At 40.5% G+C, this 19640-nt stretch overlaps 1 protein-coding gene across 1 annotated transcript in view; it reads right to left on the bottom strand.

The window, feature by feature from the left end:
- The window catches only part of ZFHX3 (zinc finger homeobox 3), a 1205541-nt gene that overhangs the window by 952823 nt on the left and 233078 nt on the right, over positions 1 to 19640 (bottom strand). The window contains exon 4 of the mRNA XM_039503280.1: positions 2301 to 2374. The gene's annotated coding sequence lies outside the window, so the exon portion shown is untranslated. The remainder of the gene's footprint in view (positions 1 to 2300; positions 2375 to 19640) is intronic.

The following is a 19640-nucleotide window of genomic DNA, read 5'->3' as shown; positions in this document are numbered from 1 at the left end:
AGTACCTGAGCAATCCCACTAATACCAGTTACTAATGCCTAATTATTTTTCAAGATTCAAAATGGCACTCAGTGCTGGAGAAGAGAAAAAGCAAAGACTCACAACCTGCCCTGAGGAGTTTTCACTCTAAAGCCCCATTCCTGAAAACTCTCACAAAATGTTACTCATGTGAGTAAAATGCTTTTTATCATTAAAGGCTTGCTGACAGCATTTTAATGGCATGAAATAGTATTTGTGGGCCTTGTGGGAGAAGTGGGTTTTAAAAAGGGGATTGAATGAAGAAAGATTAGCTTCCTGGAGCACTGGAGTGGGGAGGGAGGTGCAGGCCTAGGTAACAACATGAAAGAAGACACAAAGAGGGCAGCAGCTGGAGAAGATGAAGGAAGAGCAGAACTGGGGTTCATTGGCAGAGCCAATGACAGCGGAGATGCAATGGGGCTGGTAATGTGGGGAGCAGAATAAGAAACCTGAACTTCATAACAGAAGGCAAGAGGAAACCAGTGGAGTTTTCAAAGACAGGAGAGCCATGAGCAACAGCCAAGGAAGAGGACTATAGCTACTGCATTTTGAATAGACTTGAAGGGAACAAGTTGAGAAGTGAAGCAGCTAGAGATGAAGAGGCTGCAGGTACCATGTAAGCATTTAATTAAGGTGATCAGAACTGACATATCCAAAGGTAGTACCATTCCATTGGACGTTAGCACTTCCTGGAAGAAATACTTTTGAATATAGAGGAGAAAATTCTAGTCAACGTTCTTCATCACATTAAAAGCAGATACTATACCAGAGGGATGAAGGGTAGCAAAAGTTGTATCTATATTTTAAAAATGCTCTAGGAATGATCCTGGGAATTATCGACCAGTAACCATTGCATCTGTACATTGTAAATTGATTGAAACTATCATTAAAAATAGACTTATAATAGACTGAAAGATCATATGACAGAGTCCAATCAGTACAGTTTCTCTAATCTATTAAAGTTCTTTGAACATGTCAATAAAGTTGTGGATAAAGAAGAATCAGCGGACATAATTTATTTAGATTTTTCAAAGGGCCTTTGATAAGGTTTCTCACATGAGGCTAGTAAAGAAGCTAAGCAGTCATATGGTGAGAGGCAAACTATTGTCCTGCATGAAAAATTGGCTAAAAAACAAGAACAAAGGGCAGAATTAAATGGCCAATTTTCATCACAGCAAAAGGTTAACAGCAGGATGTCTCAAGGTGCTGTACCATTTCCATTCTGTGTTGTTCAATAGATTATATTTATTAGTGATCTGGAAAACAGAGTGAGTAATGAGATAGCAAAATCTGAAAGTGACACAAAGTTACTTAGGTTTGTCAAGACCAGAGGGGTCTGTGAGGAGCTTTGGAGGGATCTGGCCAAGCTAGGGAAATGGAAAACAAAGATGAATATCAGTAAATACAAAGTAGTGCATATTGGAAGGGAAAATTTAAATTACTCACATATCTTACAAAGTTTTAAATTAACTGTCTTAACTCAGGAAAGAACCTGGGCATCACTGTGGACCTTGGTTCAATGGTCAGCAGTATTAAAAAAAAGCAAACAAGATGTTAGGATGCATAAAGAAAAGGGTGCAGAACAATATGGAAAATATTGCAGTGTGTTTTATATAAATCAATGATACAGCCCCATCTAATGCTATGTGCAGTACTGGTCACCCACCTCAAAAAGGATATTGCAGAATTAGAGTGGGTTCAAAACAGAGCATCAAGAATGATTAGGGATATGGAAAATCTCTCATATGAAGAAAGATTGAAAAGACTGGGATTGTTTAATTTAGAAAGGAGATGAATAAGAAGGGACATGATAAAAATATATAAAATAATGAATGGTCTACAGAAGGTAGATTGGGGGTTTCTGGTCTCTCTGCCCATGAAATTAAAAGGTGACACATTCAAATCAAATCAAAGGAAATCCTTTTTTCATATAATATGTAATTAGACCGTGGAACTCATTGCCACAGGATGTTGCTGAGGCCAAGAATTTAGGAAAATTAAAAAAGGGACTGGACATTTATATGGATAACAATGTTAACAATTTCTGAAGAGACACTAAACTTAAACTTCAGGGTTTAAACCAAACTAACTATAAGAAATTAGGAGATCATATGTGGGGGCAAATTATCCCACAGCTGCCTAATATAAAGTTCTTTGCACCTTCCTCTGAAGCATTGATTCCAGTCACCATCAGAGATCGGATACTGGACTACATGGACCAGGGATCTGATTCATTAAGAAATGCCTACGTAATATTTCTCACCACCATAGCTCATACTCACAGACAAGGATGAGAAATAACTCTGCTCTCCCATGCCCAGTCCCTTCCCAGCATCTGATAAAGGTGTCACATCAGCTGTAGGGACAAGCACAGGTATGTTGATCAATCAAGGCTAGGAAAATAGCACAACCGCATCTGAAAAATGGACAGACAGCTAGCAACTCTCACAGGTCTCATCAAAAAATCAGAGATTTAACCTTTAATTTGCAACAAAACAGCCAGGAAAGTTACCATGTTATAAAAAGTTTCATAAAACAAAAAGGATTTTAATTCCTCATTTAGCCACATTGATCTTTCAGTCAACTTGTGTAGAAAAGGCATTTTGAATGAATGTCTAATTTGAAAAGCAAAAATGTGCTAAAACTACTCTAAAAGTATTGGTTAAATTAGCACACTACTGAAAATGATCACAAGAGGGCTGCATATACAATGGGCCTAATTTTCATACCACTCCTTCACTTTTGGACTTACACTTAGATCTGCCCTTAATTAATTGTGTCACAACTGATTGACAGCAGAAATGGTTGCATTTAAATGTCTGCCTACTGGATGGCCCCACACTGTCAAACAGACAGGTAGTTATATGCTAGCATTTGTGCGCACAATCCTATGCAGTGGCCACGCAGTTAACTAAAAGCAAAAGGCTGCACCTACTAATAGGAAGGGCCTATTTGAAATTCAAGCCCCAAATATGTATTTGTTCAGCACACATCTATGAAGAGGTTTCTTATGTAAAAACCTTTTTATCTTTTCTTATTTTAAACCCAAAGGCATTATCATACACCTGACGCAGTTTTGTTTTCAACATGAAAGCTTTGACTCATGGCCTGCACCACTTCTTTCAATGTGCATAAAGTGGCCCTTGTTTCACCAACTATATAGAAAATGATGCAATTGCCTTCAATTAACCAAAACACAGAATTACCACGTTTGCTGTTTTTCTCCTTTGTTTCCCTCTATAGAATGTAGCCACCACAATATTGTTCACTTTCTATTTCCCTGTTCTCATCCAGCTCAACTCTTTTCTGTTATATTTTCACCTGTGAATCTCTTTGGTTTCCTTTTGTATCTTTTCCTCCCCATCTGTTCATGTCAGTGTTTTTTCTTTAACGATTTGAGACTGAATGCTGAAGTAAAAACACACTGAAATAGAAATGTACAGGTGCCAGGGGTGCATATGAGGAACAGCCTGCAGGTCTAGAGCCTACATTTATATTTGTCTCTAAACTTACCGTTATTCCAGGGCCGCCCAGAGGATTCCGGGGGCCCGGGGTCTTTGGCAGCGTGGGGGCCCTTCCGTTCCGGGACCCACTGCCGAAGTGCCCCGAAGACCCGCGGCGGGGACCCCCCGCCGCCGAATTACCGCCAAAGCCGAGCCGAACCGCCGGGGCGCAGCCGGTCTTCGGCGGTAATTCGCCAGCGGGGGGTCCTTCCGCTCTGGGGGGGAAGGACCCCCCGCCGGCGAGGACCAGGAGCGAAGAAGCTCCTGCGCCCGGCCCCGCAAGAGTTTTCCGGGGCCCCCGGAGCGACTGAGAGACCCCGCTCCAGGGGCCCCAAAAAACTCTCGTGGGGGCCCTTGTGGGGCTCGGGGCCTGGGGCAAATTGCCCCTCTTGCCCCCCCCCTCTGGGCGGCCCTGCTTTATTCCCCTGTTTTCCCTTCTCTCTCACCCTTATCCCACTCCAAAAGAAACAAGGCAGAGAGGCCTTTTCTGGGCCTCTAACCCGCCCTGCATTCCTTATACCTTTTCAGCCCCTGGCCCCAATTCCCCACTTCCTACCCATGTTCCTCTCTCTCCCTTGAAGTTGCCAGCCCTCCTTCCCGCCTCTGCTCCCTCTACCCACCCTTTTCCCCTCCCTTTTAAAGCAAGTCAAGTTGCTTGTCCCCATTTCTGTACCTGACCTGCAAGACTCCTCCAGCTCAGGGAACAGTGCCAAACCAGCTAAACAAATACTCAGCACTGAATCTGGTTTGTCTAGCCTGACCCATTCTCCATGGCAGTGAAAGATCATCAGGGGTTCTCCAGAGCTATGAAGAATCTCCAAAATAAGCTCAAGGCCCACACCTGCCGAGCAGCCCCCAGTGGCTGGAAGCATCATCACACCTGCCTTTTGGCAGAGATCCTTGAGCAAGGAGAGGAGGGGACCCCAGCTGAGTACTGCTGCTGTGCTGTTCTCTCTGGCCCATTCACAGTCAGCTGAAAGTAGGGGGGGGCAGGCGATCACTCTTACCCGCACAGGCTGAAGCCATCTTCCCTTCCTATAATCACACCCAAGGCCAAGCCCCACTGAGGGGTAGATTGTAAAGCTTCAAGTCCCCCAAACAAAAGCAAAAAATAACTAGCTGAAAAAGTCAACAAAGCACATCCAGTGGTAGTGGGGATGCTGCCAGTGGACAGGCATAACAAGTATCAATATTCCTGTCTCTACCCCTCTTGTGGGAAGGTTGACCTCAGTTGCTCACCAGGCATTGAGACTCAGCGGCTCTCTCTACATGCCTTCCTTAGATAGCCCTGTGCTCCACTCTTCCTTTTGCCTCTCACTGCCCCCAATAACACTTACCTCCTCACAGCATGTTGAGTGAATGAATGTCTGTGAAGCGCTTTAAGGTCCTCACAAGAAAGTTAGACATTATTGTTAACAGGACCACGGGACCCTTCTTGACAAGAAGTGGTATGGGCTTAGTTTTACATCTCAGTGGAAGAACAACATCTTCATCCACACAGAGCTCCCTGCCACTATAGAGGGCACTGGAATCAGGACTGCGGAAACAGCACCACTTACTGAATCTCCAAACTCATTTCCTTCAGCCTCCAGGCTCCCGCTGGACGTATACTGACCCAGCTTCATGAAAATTAGCTTGTAGGGAAGGACCACAGCTTCAGCTGGTACCACATGGCTTCAGGCCAAACTCCTTCCCAGCAGCAAATTACCTTGTCTATTCTGCCAGCTGCCATATTAGACACCACACAAGACCAAGCTCCCAGTTGCCAGGCCCTCCCTTATATAGCCTCACCCCTGCCATCCTTAATATCCAGTTTCCTGGTGTCTTCTGCTTGGAACTGTACAGTATTCTAAGGACTAAAGAATGAGGTTATATTAGCAGGGGCGGCTCTAGGAATTTTGCTGCCCCGAGCACGGCAGGCAGGGGCCGCGCGACCAGCGGGACCAAAGCAGCGGGACCAGTGGACCCTCCGCAGGCAAGCCGCCGAGGGCAGCCTGCCTGCCGCCCTTGCGGTGCCGGCAGAGCGCCCCCCATGGCGTGCTGGGGCCTGGAGCCGCCCCTGTATATCAGGGCTTTTAAGACTCTGGACATTGGTAAGAGAGTATAGAATGAATGCCTCTTGCTGCTACATCATGGTAACAGAGATTTCAATCACTTGTCTTTTCAGGATTACACAGTTCAGTATTTGCACATTTCCCTCATCCTCAAAACTCCCAAACACCCTCTTGTGTTATATATGTATTGGATTTTTCCCCAGTGCCCAATTAACACCCCATTGAGCTTCACACTTAGATCTACCTTTACAATTAGACCCGCTGTGGTGTGCTTTTTACTCCCTAATACACCTATATGATTAACTCTTGGCTACAAATCTACAGAGGCAGATTTATCTGGAGATCAAGCCTGTACACTGAATCTGTCATGTAGCAATGGAATCAAAACCCCAAGAGAGAGAATTCACCTGAGTAAACATTGCCTTCTTCATAGAGCTGATCAGAAAATGTTTTGTTTTGATTTTTTTGTGAAAAATTTCAATGAAAATGAAAAATTTCCATTTTCAACATTTTTCAGGTTTTCACCAAAAAAGCAAAGGACTGTTTTTTCTGTTTCCAGCATCTGAATTTTTTTTTTTAAAAAAAAAAAAAGCTCATCCATTTTCAACAAAAAACAGAATTTTTGGTAAATCCATTTTGTGATAAAGCCATTTTTGTTAAAAAACAGTTTTAATAATTTTGTCAAGCCTAAAGCTATTTCTTAGCCTAATTAAGAGTGTGTTTTATTGACTGCCATTGTACATTGTAAAAAAAAAGAAAAAAAAAGAAAAGAAAAAAAAAAGACCAGCCTGTTTTAAAATGACCCTACAGTCAAAATTCCACTGACTCAGAATGACTGCACCAAAGTTTCAAATAGCTTTGCTAAGGTCACTGCATGCCAGAAAACACATGAGATTCCAAAGCCTTTTCAATGGGAATCCAGTCTCCCAAATTTAAATTCAATAGCCAAAATTATAACAACTATGTTAGGATCTTTCTCTTCCTCATTTGATAGGACACCCTAATTGAATTGGTCACTCAAAGAGATGTGCAGCAGATCACTCAAGCTCTATGCCACAGTTCCCCATGTGTAAAATGTGGATAATGGTACTTTACAAGTTTCACTGGACACCGGTATTTTACGATACAAGGAGCCCTATCCTACAGGAGAATTACTTCTAGATTTTGATGTTAATCAAAATAGCAAACAGAAACTCACTGGTGTTAAAGTAATACCTCCACACCCCACTCCATTCCAAAAGCTCAATAAAAACCTCCTCTTATCTAGCATACTGGAAATTTCAGCTTCCAAATTACTTAGATGACACTGGACCTTTAATTTTAGCAAACAAAATAAAAACATTGATGATAACGTGTGAAATATTAAGAAGTACCTTCCTACTACACTAACTCATTGATGATTTCACTCTCCTGGGAGATATATAACTTGCCTGGGTCTCAATAAGGGAGATAAATGTATTATTCAACTTGTCACAGTTGCATATTGCTTCTTGATACCTGTCCATACATTTTATATGTTCCTGTATGCCTGCAATACATCTGTAAAGATAAAGTACTAGTAATAAATATATGCAACAGCAGGGAGTAGGATGATGCATGGCTGAACAAAAAAAAAAGATGAACCTTTATTCAAACATCAGCTATGGGGAAAAAATACTACACCTGTAGCTAGATTTTGATTTGTTTGTTTTTGCTTTTATTGTAAAGTATTCGCAGTCCACAAAATGAACTTCTACAAAAATAAATATATAAATAAAACTAGACATGGTATAACACCTATTTCCATCATTTTCTTGATAGTCTAGAATTATATATTTGCATGGAAGTCAATAAAATCCCATGCAGCATGTGTTTTCTGGTGGTTGCAATTTTTACAGAATAGCTGTAGATAAATAATTAATTGGGTAAAGCTGCATTTGTTTTGTAAGGAACAGAGGATGAAAATAACACAAGTCTGAACCAGGAAAGGCAGTAGGTACAGAAAGGTTGGGTTGTGAGCACTTGGAACTGTTCTCTTATTGCTACATCTTATGGATACATTTTTAAATTACATTTTTACCTTATTTTATATTTTAGGCCTGCTAGTGAATCACATTTTACTTCTCTTGACTGTTTTTGTATCAGTCGATTCATCCACCGGGGTGCCTGAATAGTTCTGCTAGAAAATCTTTCCATAGTATATTTAACAAGAGAAAATGCACAGAAAACTACAATTCATACCCAGTTATCTCATCACATGTTTCTAGAATAAAATTTGCTTCTATTTTATCCAGCCTCTTAGATCATTACAACAGTAACAGTGCATCAAAATGCCCCAAAAATAATGAGAAGAAAAAACACTATAACAGAGTATCTTAGGAATTGCATCTCTGGATCAGATTAGTGGTCCATCTAGTGTCTATCTCCAACTGTGGAAAGTACTAGAAGAAGACACAAGAAACCTCTTAGAGGACAATTATGGGATAACCTGCTCTACTAGGAAGCTTTGTCTCATGCCTTGAAGAATGAGGCTTTATATTCCTTCTAAAAAATACTATCCTAATGTAAAACAACTGTGAATGTTTTCATTTTCTCTATATGTACCTAATCCTTTCATTTCAGTAAGCTGTTGGCCTCAATAATATCTTGGGGCAATGAGTTCCACAATTTAATTACACAACAAATATTTCCCATTACCAAGTTTTAAATTTTCAGTCTTCCATTTTCATTGAATATTCCCTTGTTCTAGTAGCATGAGAAAAGGTAAATGGAAACTACCAATTTACCTTCTCTTTCCCATTCACTATTTTGTTTACCTTGTAATACCTTTTAAATTTACAGCTCCACTCTTTCCTGTCTTTCTTCATATAGAAGGCTTTCTAGGTTGCTAATCATTTTTGTCACTTGTTTATAAACCACTTCCATTTTTGCTATATCCTTTTTGAGATGGGGTGACAAACAGAATATAGGATGTACCATTAATTTATAATGACATTATAATGTTGTAGGATTACTATTATTAATAATAATTTAAATAAGAATCCTGCAATCTTCTTTTGAGAAGCTCTAACACTTGCATTAGTTGTACCAGACTTTTGAAATTCAGCAGGGAGAAGTCCATGAAATTCTGTTCAGGTTTTACTAAGACAAACTTGAAAATTATAATTTCCCTTCTGTCATTCATGTTATCAGTCCTCTGCATTGAATGAAGCAGGGGTCCTGTGAATAAAATAGGAGATGATCATGAAACTGAAGATTGTATCATAATGCAGACTCACAGATAGGCACAAGTAAAGGTGCACAGGCAACCTAAATTGTGGCATTTCCTAAATTTTGAGTGCTTGATTTTGCAACCTAAACTTAAGCACATTAAGTATAAACCAACAAAGCCTAAAGGATGCAGAGCAGATTTAAATTAAATCTCAGGAAACAACTCATAACTGTAAGAACAGGAGGACAATGGAACAGAGGCCTGGGGAGGTTGGGAAGCTTCTTCACTGGAGGTTTTCAAAAGGAGATCTGTCTTGGATGGTTTAGATGAAACAAATCCTGCATCTTGGCAGGGGTTTAGACTAGATGACCTCTGTGGTCCCTTCTAACCCTATGTTCCCACCTAACAGCAAAAAGTTTAAGTGGCCAGCTTAAATAAACCACAAAACTCTATAGGGTCCAGAGAGTGCAGGCACCCTACTTCAGAAATGACTCTGCAAGGCAGAGTCTGAACTGACATTCTTCCCTTGATGATGAATCCAAGAGTCACAAGCTGACCCAGTGCTCCTGTGGATAGTAACCAGTCTGTTGTGAGTGGACTCAAATGCTGGGTGCAATGTGCTTCTAAACCGACTGAGCCTGGGTTGAGTCTAGCTCTGGGTCTGTAAGTTTCATGTAAAAGTTAGAAAATGCCACAATTTAGGCTGCCTGTGCACCTTTACTTCTGCCTACCTGTGAGTATGCATGATGATACAATCTTCAATTTCATGATCATCTCCTATTTCTTCCCACAGGACTCCTGCTTCAGTCAGTGCACAGGACTGACAACATGAATGACAGAAGAGAAAATATAATTTTCAGGTTTATATCTTAGTCCAACCTGAACAGAATTTCATGGAACAAAACGTCTATGGTCCCAGGGCTTTCTCCCTGCTGAGTTACAAAGAGATCTCATAGAACTTGGTGACTGGGCAACAAAATGGCAGATGTAATTCAGTGTTGATAAATGCAAAGTAATGCACATTGGAAAACATAATCCCAACTATACATATACAATGATGGGGTCTAAATTAGCTGTTGGAATCATTGTGGATAGTTCTCTGAACACATCCGCTCAATGTGCAGCATCAGTCAAAAAAACGAACAGAATGTTAGGAAGTATTAGGAATGGGATAGATTATAAAACAGAAAATATCATAATGCCATTACATAAATCCATGAACGTCCACACTTGAGTACTGCATACAGTTCTGGTTGTCCTGTCTCAAAAAAGATACATTAAAAATGGAAAAGGTAAAAAGAAGGACAACAAAAATTATTAAGAGTTTGGAACAGCTTCCATGTCAGTAGAGATTAAAAAGACTGGGACTGTTCCGCCTGGAAAAGAGATGATTGAGGGGTGATATGATAGAGGGGTGAATAGGGAAGTGTTATTTACCCCTTCATATAACACAAGAACCAGGAGTGACCCACTGAAATTAATAGGCAGCAGGTTTAAAACAAAGATAAGAAAGTACTTCTTCAGACAATGCACAGTTAATCTGTGGAACTCATTAGCAGGGGATGAAGGCCAAAACTATAACGGTGTTCAAAAAGGATTAGATAAGTTCCTGCAGGATAGCTCCATCAATGGCTATTAGCCAAAATGGTCAGGGATGCAACCCCATGCTCTGAGTGTCCCTAAACCTCTCACTGCCAGATGCTGCGACTGATTGACAGGGGATGGCTCACATGATAATTGCTCTGTTCTGTTCATTCCCTCTGAAGGATCTAACATTGGCCATGTTAGAAGACAGGATAATGGGCTGGATAGGCCATTGGTGTGACCCAGTAAAGCCATTCATACATAAGTAAGGCACCCTCCCAGGCTTAGACCACTAGTCTAAGCCCTTTCTTGGGACATGGGACTATGCAGTCCAGCCACCCCAGACCTCTGAAAACAGTGCCTCTCATCTCTCAATCCCACCCCCACAGTCACTTTACTCTTAACACGCACTAGATCATTACAGATCTTTGCAAAATAACAAAAGTCATGATATGCATCCTCCTCCTTTCTGATCTTACCCTTCTGTGACTCTGAGGTTTCTCAGCATTTCAGGTTGGACATAGAGAGAAGGCAAGAGGGACTCTTTCCAGCCAGTCCTGCTTGCATGTGAAGATGGTCTACCTCCTACTCAGAGTAGCAACCCCCCCTTAAATACAATCTCTCTCCCCTTTTGCCATGCGATCCGGCTGAGAAAGAACAGATCTACCAGCCATGCTGGTGCCACTATGTAGAATATCCATTGCTCCGTGAGGTTGGACCAGGAGTTGAGAGACAAGCAAAGCCAAAGGTCCTAGATTGCTCTGTAATGGCTTCTCAGTGATCTTCATGGGCAAGGTAACTGTCTGAGATGCATCATCGTAATAGACTTGCTTTAGGCAGGATTGGACATGTTCAGCACATTGGAGCTACCAGTACAAAATGGAGTTCACAACTGCGTGCAGACATACCCTATTTGTCACACCTAGCACCAGTGCTTTTTACACACATGGAGAAGTATTTTACCTACCTCCAAAATTTAAAATCCTAGAGCTTTGCAGTGGAAGCTGCTTCGCCCCATATAAAGCAAACAGCAACATAAGTCTTTGATTGGAAGCCAATCACCTCATAATAATAAGAGGTGCAAACATGCAGCCATTTAGACACAACCCTCTTTGTGACAGCATTTGCCAAGGTACTGGTGTACAAGGACCCAAAATGTTTGGCAAACTTTCAAAGGCCTATATTTTTCGTCAAGCTTGTGGAGAAGGAAGGAAGTCAGTGAAATAGCCTAAGCCAATGCTGAAGAGCCTGCAAAGCAACGAACAAACTGTGCTAGAGCATCAAAGTGGAAAAAGGACCCAAGAACATTCAGAGTCCCTGAAAAAGACTGAAGAGACCCTGACCCAATGAGTGGATGCGAGACATTTTACCACTGTTTTTCAAATGTAATTTTTTTCCTCTATTAAATGTGCCACTCCATACATAATGGGCACAGAGACAAGAAAATTTAGTGTTTCAGGATCAAGTAATCCATAGCATTGAAAAAGGCATCACAGATCAAATATTAACTATGTTTATTACAGAGATGACTGAAAAGGAGGTCTACGGTGAAGGAAACCCAAAGAATTAGGCTGTGGATTGAATGAGCCAAAATAGAGGACATTGCAGGTCCAGATGTTTCTCCTGCAGGTAGATCCTTCACTGACCAGGCTGAAGAACAGACTGGGAAGATGTGGGCAGAGGCACAAACAGTTGGCAGAGGATAATGGGTGTTTGGGGGGGCGTTCTCAGACATTGGCCAATAAGTACTTCAACCTCAGAGAAATGAAATATCTTAAAGCTAGCAGATTTCTGTCCTGATTCACACTGGGAGCACAAGACCTAACAGAAAAAAATCAAGTGGTGATGGTATCTTTAAAGTCTGGAAAATAACCGAAAAAACACATTAAATAACCTTGCCACAAGAATGAATCCAGCATAAGCTCTTCAGGCCAGTATCACAACAGTTAACCAGAGTAACACATTTTGTGCTGAACATGCTCTGAGAATACTGGAAAATTCTTCTTTTCAAGTATTACTGGCTTTTCTATAGATGCATAAAGTACACAAAAAGGTTTCTAAATGTAGGAAAACAAGTATATAATTACATAATTAAGCAGATACACTGCAATTTTTCTTTTATGTTAGCCTTTACATCTTTAAAAGGCAACAGGACAGCGCTGTGCTAAAAAGCAATAAAGCATGGGTAATTTAATACCAAATTACATCCATATTGAAAAGTTTACATGAAGTTGAGAGCAGACAGAGGTCAGGTTTTCAACAGGACTGTCTTTAATTGTGGCCATCAGTTTTAGCAATCCAGATCTCTGGATCAAAGACAGATATAATGTGTTTCCTCAACACTGAATAGCAAAAGCAGACAGTAAGCATGGCACTATCTTGCACCAAAAGGTCATAAAAAAGATTATCAGAAAGGGAATGTGTGTTGCTGTGCAAGATTCACACTCATATAACATACTGTATATTTTTAAAGTTACATTTTTCTAGCAGATTTACCAGCAGGCAGGAATTTAAATTAAAATGTTACTACTGCTTTGCAGATGCAAAGTATTTTCTTGTCTTTTAATACCTGTGCAAATTTGTGTGTAGATCTTTATTAATTTTTTTCCTTTCCTTTCCTGTGAAACAACCCCTGCTTCCATGGGAAAGATGAGATGTGCACTAAGACTTTTTTTTTTTAATCAAATGAGGAGTGAATTATTAGCAAATCAGATAGAAACAAGTTTCTTAGAGCTGCAGATCCATTCTACAAATGAAGTAATTTCATCTCTGCTGACTCTAGGAGGGGTGGTATTTTAAGTGGCCAAGGGGGACCAGAATGGGGATGCTAACAGACGAAGCATCACAACATTTGCATGCACAGACCACTCAAATCTGCACCAGGAGACTACTTGTGAGAATCCATCTTTTTTCACTTAACAAGATACAAAATATAAAACACATTTCCCTCTTATTAAACCTCTCTTGTAAGTGGTTCCAGGTCCACCATTTTTAAAGAGGGGAGAAGAGAGCCTGGATGCACTCTTGGGGATTTCACTGGAGTGACTGGAGACGAGGTACAGGCTGGAAACCTTTATTACTTTAAGTTTATTTTTTCCCTAAAAGCACAGAAGGAATAACATTTTAAATCATTAGCATTTACTTTAAGTAGCACTTTCTTCAACTAAGCCTCCCCTCCCAGCCCTTACCCCATTAGCACCACTCCCAATTTTTGCACAGAGGAACTTTCCTGATGGAATTTCACTCCACTGCTTGAATCTAGAAGGTGCTTTTTAAAAATTCTAGCTTCCAAATTGAGGCAGCTGTAATCACATTTTTTCCTTAAAAACATGTTGAGAATAGGGCCCTTGTATTTATTGGCACCTACACCTGAGAAGTAGCTACAGCCTCTTGAAATTATTTCAGTACTTTAGCAGTGGTTTCTGTTCGCTAGAACACAGTAATCTCTGTTAAAAGCAGGCTTCTTGGCAGTTTCCATTCAGCTCACAGTTCGGTGTCTCACATTTGGTGGCATTTTCATCGTTTCTGAACTTCTGAATGATCAGATGAAAAACTAAAATTTATTTTAAAAAGAGCCACTGCTTGAATCTATAGATTAGACCAAGAGAATGAGAAAAGGATGAGTTAGAAAAAATAAGTTATGGACTCTGCAAGTTCAAATATTTACAAAAAATGTAGTTACCCGAGAATCTCTCATTCTATATTCAAAAGGAAGGAAGGAGCACGGGCACCCTTTACCTGAACATTAATGGTTAATTATACTGTCTGCAGAGATACAAATGTGTAATTTTCATGCAAGGCAGAAAACCTGTATCTTCCACTTTCAATCCACCAAAAACATTCAGGGCTCAAATGCTGATGTGATTTTAGGCTCTGCTCCTAGACTAGAACATCTAGCATTTCTCAGATTATATATTGTAAAATCAAGAGACCTAGCATCATCTTTCATTTTCTCATGGAGAAAGAGGCACAAAAAATGTCCTTTTAGATAACATTCAGATGAATCAAAGAATGGCTGGAGAACAAAGTCTTTTGTGGACAAAAAGAATGGATTTCTTCCATTGGTGTTTGGTGCTAGGTACTAGAGTGAAAGGTGCCTTACAAATGCCTAGATCAGATACTTGCTATTTCCCAAAAATCACCTGGACCCACTTGTTTTCCATGTAAATCACATCAACAAACTCATACAGTGAGTGCAACTAGAAAGGGTTTTTTTCAGTATAGCAACCATATCGGAAGTCAGGTGCAGGATTCGAGGGTAGTTTTACTCTGCTCAGTAAGCTGAAAAAGAAATCCTAACAGGATCCACACACCTCAATACAGCATGTTCATCTCCACAAGGTTTTAAAGCAGGAGGAGAAGGACAAAGGCAGATGATATATTCATATTATATGATAATGGTAAAAGAGGATGTTAAAAAGCAGCTACTAAAGTTAGATATTTTAAATCAACAAGTCCAGATAACTTGCATTCAAGAGTTTTTAAAGAGCTGGCCAAAGAGCTCTCAGGACTGTTAATGTTGCTTTTCAATAACACTGGTGAAGTTCCAGAGGTCTAGAAGAAAGCGAATATTGTGCCAATATTTTAAAAGGTTAAATGGGATAACCTGGGTAACTATGGGCATGTCAGCTGGACATCAGTCCTGGGCAAAATAATGGAAGGGTTGACATGGGATAAAGAATTAAAGGAGATTATTATAATTAATGCCAATCGACATGGCTTTGTGGAAAACAGAGCTAGTCAAACTAACTTGATTATCTTTTTTGATGGGATCAGAGAAGAGCTACAGGAATGATTAAAAGGTTTGATAACATGCCTACTGTGAAAGGCTCAAGGAGCTCAATCTAGTTAGCTAGTCAAAGAGAAGCTTAAGGGGTGACTTGATCAAAGGATATAAGTATCTAGATGGGGAAATGGAAATTTGATAAAAGGCAGCTCTTCCATCTAGCAGACAAATGTATAACAAGAACCAATACCTGAGACAACTTAACCATTGGAACTTACCAAATTTTTTAAATCTAGATTGGATGTTTTTCTAAAAGATATACTGTAGTTCAAATATAGCTACTAGACATGAAGCAGGAATTAATACAGGGAAATTGTATGGCCTGTGATATGCAGGAGGTCAGACAAACACAGTTGTCCCTTCTGGCCTTAAAAATCTATGAATTTAGTTGTGGAGGGAACCATAAAAATCCTATTGACTGAAAAATCTAAGGGGATTGTCTGAGGTACACCTTGTCACCACCATCTCTATGAAGACAACTCAGCGATCTACCTCTGTACTGCAGACCTGTCTCCTTCTGTCCAAACTAAAATCTCAGCCTGTCTCTTTGACAACCCCTTGTGGAAAGCTAGCCATCAGCTGGAGCCCAGCAAAGCTAAAATGGATCTCAATCTTCCTCACAAACATCACTTCTTGCTACCTCCTTTCTCGGTCACCACAGACAACACCATCATTGTGCCTGTCACTCAGGCTCATAACCGGGTTGTCTTCTTCAACTCAGACTTCTCTCTAGGTCCTTGCATCCAGACTATGTCTAAGTCTTACAGGTTTTTCCTGCATAACATCTCTAAGATATAGCCTTTCCTGTCCATCCACAGAACTAAAACTCTTGTCCTAGCTCTTATTATCTCATGTCTGAGTTTCTGCAACATCTTTTTCTCTAGCCTTGACAAATGCAGGCTTTCCCCGACTATGTCCATTCAGGATGCCGCAAAGATAATTTTACTAGCCCATCCCTTTGACCATGTCACCCCTCTCTTTGCATCCCTCCACTTGCTCCCTCTTCTCTATCACCTCAAACATAAGCTTCTTGTCTTCACCTTTCAGACCCTTCACAGCCCATCCCAATCTTCCTATCATCTCACATTCAGTATCAAAAGGTCGATGCCTGCCTCCAACTGGCCCATGATGCCAGCCTCCACTGCCCACCATTCTCCCCGTGGTTGGCTACTGAGATGATGAGACCACAGCCTATCGTGATGACCAATACTGCCTCATGGCTGGCTTGTACTCTCCCACCAGTCTGTATCCATCTGTCATCTCTTATCTTATACTTGGATAACAAGCTCTTTCAGGCAGGGAGTGTCTTTTTGTTCTGTGTTTGTACAGTGCCTAGCACAATGAGGTTCTGGTCCATGCCTGGGGCTCCTACAAGCTTCAATAATACAAATAATAAACAGTCTATGTAAACTATAAGATAGTCTACAAGGGGAACAGACATTTGATAGGGGAAGACTCTTCAGTGTAGTGAGAGTGGCATAACAATAACCAACGGCCAGAAGTTGAGCTACACAAATTCAAACTGGAAATAAGGAACAATTTTTTTTTAACAGCAAGGAACAATTTACCAAGCAATATGGTGGATTCTCCATCAGCTAAAGTCTTTGCATCAAGATTGGATAGATGTCTTTCTGAAATATTTGCTATAGCTCACCCCAAAGTTATTGGGTGAGATACAAGAATTACTAGGCATATTACACAGCAGGTCAAACCAGGTGATCATAATGGCCCCTTGTGGCCTTAAAATCTGTGAATCTCGGTAAACAAGATTTCCCTCCCTTCATTCCCACAAGAATAACTAATCTTAGCAAAATGGAGTGAGGGATACTTTATCCTCTGCAATTTAAGGAGTGTATGTTACACTATGGGGAATAAGCCATAATACTGAAAAATAGTACAATCAGCAGGACCATCAAAGGGCACAGTGAGAGCAAGAGAACCAAAAACAGGTAGAGAGACACCCAGGGTATGTCTATACTGCAACAAAAGACCCATGGCACCGAGTCTCAGCCTGCCTCAACTGACTCACACTCATGGGGCTCAGAGCCTCGCTCAACTGAAAATATTTCCCTTTTTCAGTGGCTTACTAACAGAGAGTTAACTTATGTGACTCCATTTTAAATTGGGATTTACACCAACCACCATGAGAAATCTGTCTGAAATAAAAGGAAGTTTTATCTAGTAATGGAACGTGCATGATGTCACCCTTCACTCTAGTCCCAGCAGAGACTGCCCAATGGGATTGTGAACACCCTCCTCCAGCTGAGCAGTTACCTTACTCCCTGCCTGAAAACCTTGTCCCTCCCCTCCCTACAGAGTCAATCTTTCCCCAGACAGGCTGGCTTTATGTGAAATCCTCACATGTGACCTATCAAGCTGGAGCTACCCCACAGGACGTCTTTTTTCTTTTCTATTTAACATACAGTTACACTACATTGAGGAGGTTCACTAAGGCACCTTTGAGGCTTTGTTTTCTTTGTCAAGTTTGATGTTATTTCAGGTTATACATGTTTATAAGTTATACACATTTATAATCTCAGATCTTATTTTATATAATAAACTCTTCATGCCAAGGACTGTGATTTCTTATTGGTGGGGACAACACTGAACCCGATACAGGAGAATACTAACCAACAGCTGAGCACAACAGTACTGGCCATATTTTCTTCTAATGAAGATATATCTTACTAAGGTAAAAACAGAACAGGAATAAAATAACATAAATACTACTAGTATCAGAGGGGAGCGGTGTTAGTCCGGATCTGTAAAAGCAGCAAAGAGTCCTGTGGCACCTTATGGACTAACAGACGTATTGGAGCATGAGCTTTCGTGGGTGGTTTTTTCCACGACACTCTCTTCCCTCCCGTCTGATTTTCTTCCTTCCCTTTTTGCCTGTTTCCTGTTGTTTCTTTTAACCTATATCTGGGCCAACACCTGTAACCCATCTCTTCTGAGATGAATTGATCCTCTATGACTTTGTTTCCTTATTAACAGGATTTCCCGGAGTTCCACAGTAGATGGAGAAGAGGGGCAGGCTATCGTGATACACATGTCAATATATATTTTGCAGCACAACTAGAAATGAGGAAGCAACAACAAAATAGATTTAAAACTGCTGGTAACATTTGAAGCACTTTTCCTGGTGCAGCACATCTGAGAACATTTATGTGATCAATTCAGTGATCAAAGATTTAATTAAAGTAAGATTTTCTCTCTCTTTGGTTCTGATGTTAATATCACAATATTAATAAACTTTAAAAAACAAAACACCTAACTGCCAATAAATAAATATATATAAAAAATGTAAAATCACAAAATGAATTTCTACCATTCATCATTTCTACAGGACAAGGTAGCAAGCTCTTAAAGCAGAGAGACTTGAATGTAGTATACACCATTCCACAAAGGTGATGTAAACTACTCAATAAAAGAATCCAAATCTCTAAGACCCTTTGTTCAACTACTGCATGCTCAGGCTTTGGCTGGGCATTTTTAGAACCAAAAGGACAAGTAGAAATTGGCCTGTTGCCAAAGCCTATCAAAACCCAGTCCTCTTTCAGTGATCTAGAGTGAAGATCTTTGCATGGCTCCGGCAGTACTTTGTCACGTCGAAGAGATTAGCCTGTCTAGTACCAGTGAGGAAAGTTATTTCATGGCTGGAGAATTAGGAGGAAATGTGTCCTAAATTACTATAATCTCCATTTAATCTTTTCACCCCAGGGATTCAAATCTTCCCAAAGTGGTGTCCAGCACTGAATTAACATGGCTAAGTGCAATAATGTCTGAAAATTCTTGTTCATCAAGAGTACAGCCATAACTATAACCTGCAGTTTGTGTATGCATCCTCTACCACATGAGTATGAGGGCCGTTGGTAGAGGATCCCGTTTTACTATGGCCTCAGGACACTGAATTAGAAATGGTCTAAACAGGAAAGGAAAAGTTATTGAGCCACAAGGTCTCTCTCAGATGGTTTTCTCTTCAGAAGTTTACTTCTGCCTCTCAAATTAAAATTTTTGGTAATATTTAGTACTTCTTTTGAAGAACCTTAAGTTGCAGCATTGCATCCAGTTATTTATTACCTGCCTTGTGGTCTGAACAAATACAATTTTGTTATTCCATGTCTTCAATAGAGAGAGCACATATGGTTTTGGTTGACAAAATTATGATAAAATTCACTGTATCCTAAACACTGATTGAAAAGTTTGCAGATGGTTTCTGGGCATAGTAAGGAGGGGGAGGATTAAATTACAACAAAGGACGTGCCAATTTTTTTCCCTCTTCTTACTGTTCACCCTGTCTCCACATCCCAGCTTCTCTCCAATTAGATACTGGGGCAGAGCAGGTATTTGATCCAGCAATCATATGTTTCTCTTTAGCTGTTGGCATTCCATCACACTTTGTCATGTTAACATTGTATTATGCTTAGGTTCACTTCATAGACAAACACTAGGTGACATCACAAGCATCATGTCACAAACAATAGAACACAATTAACACAAGTACA

Source organism: Mauremys reevesii, linkage group 16 (assembly GCF_016161935.1).
Source record: "Mauremys reevesii isolate NIE-2019 linkage group 16, ASM1616193v1, whole genome shotgun sequence".
NCBI classification, from domain to species: domain Eukaryota; kingdom Metazoa; phylum Chordata; order Testudines; family Geoemydidae; genus Mauremys; species Mauremys reevesii.
Note: the sequence above shows the minus strand (reverse complement) of the source record. Positions and strands in the feature narration are given on the sequence as shown.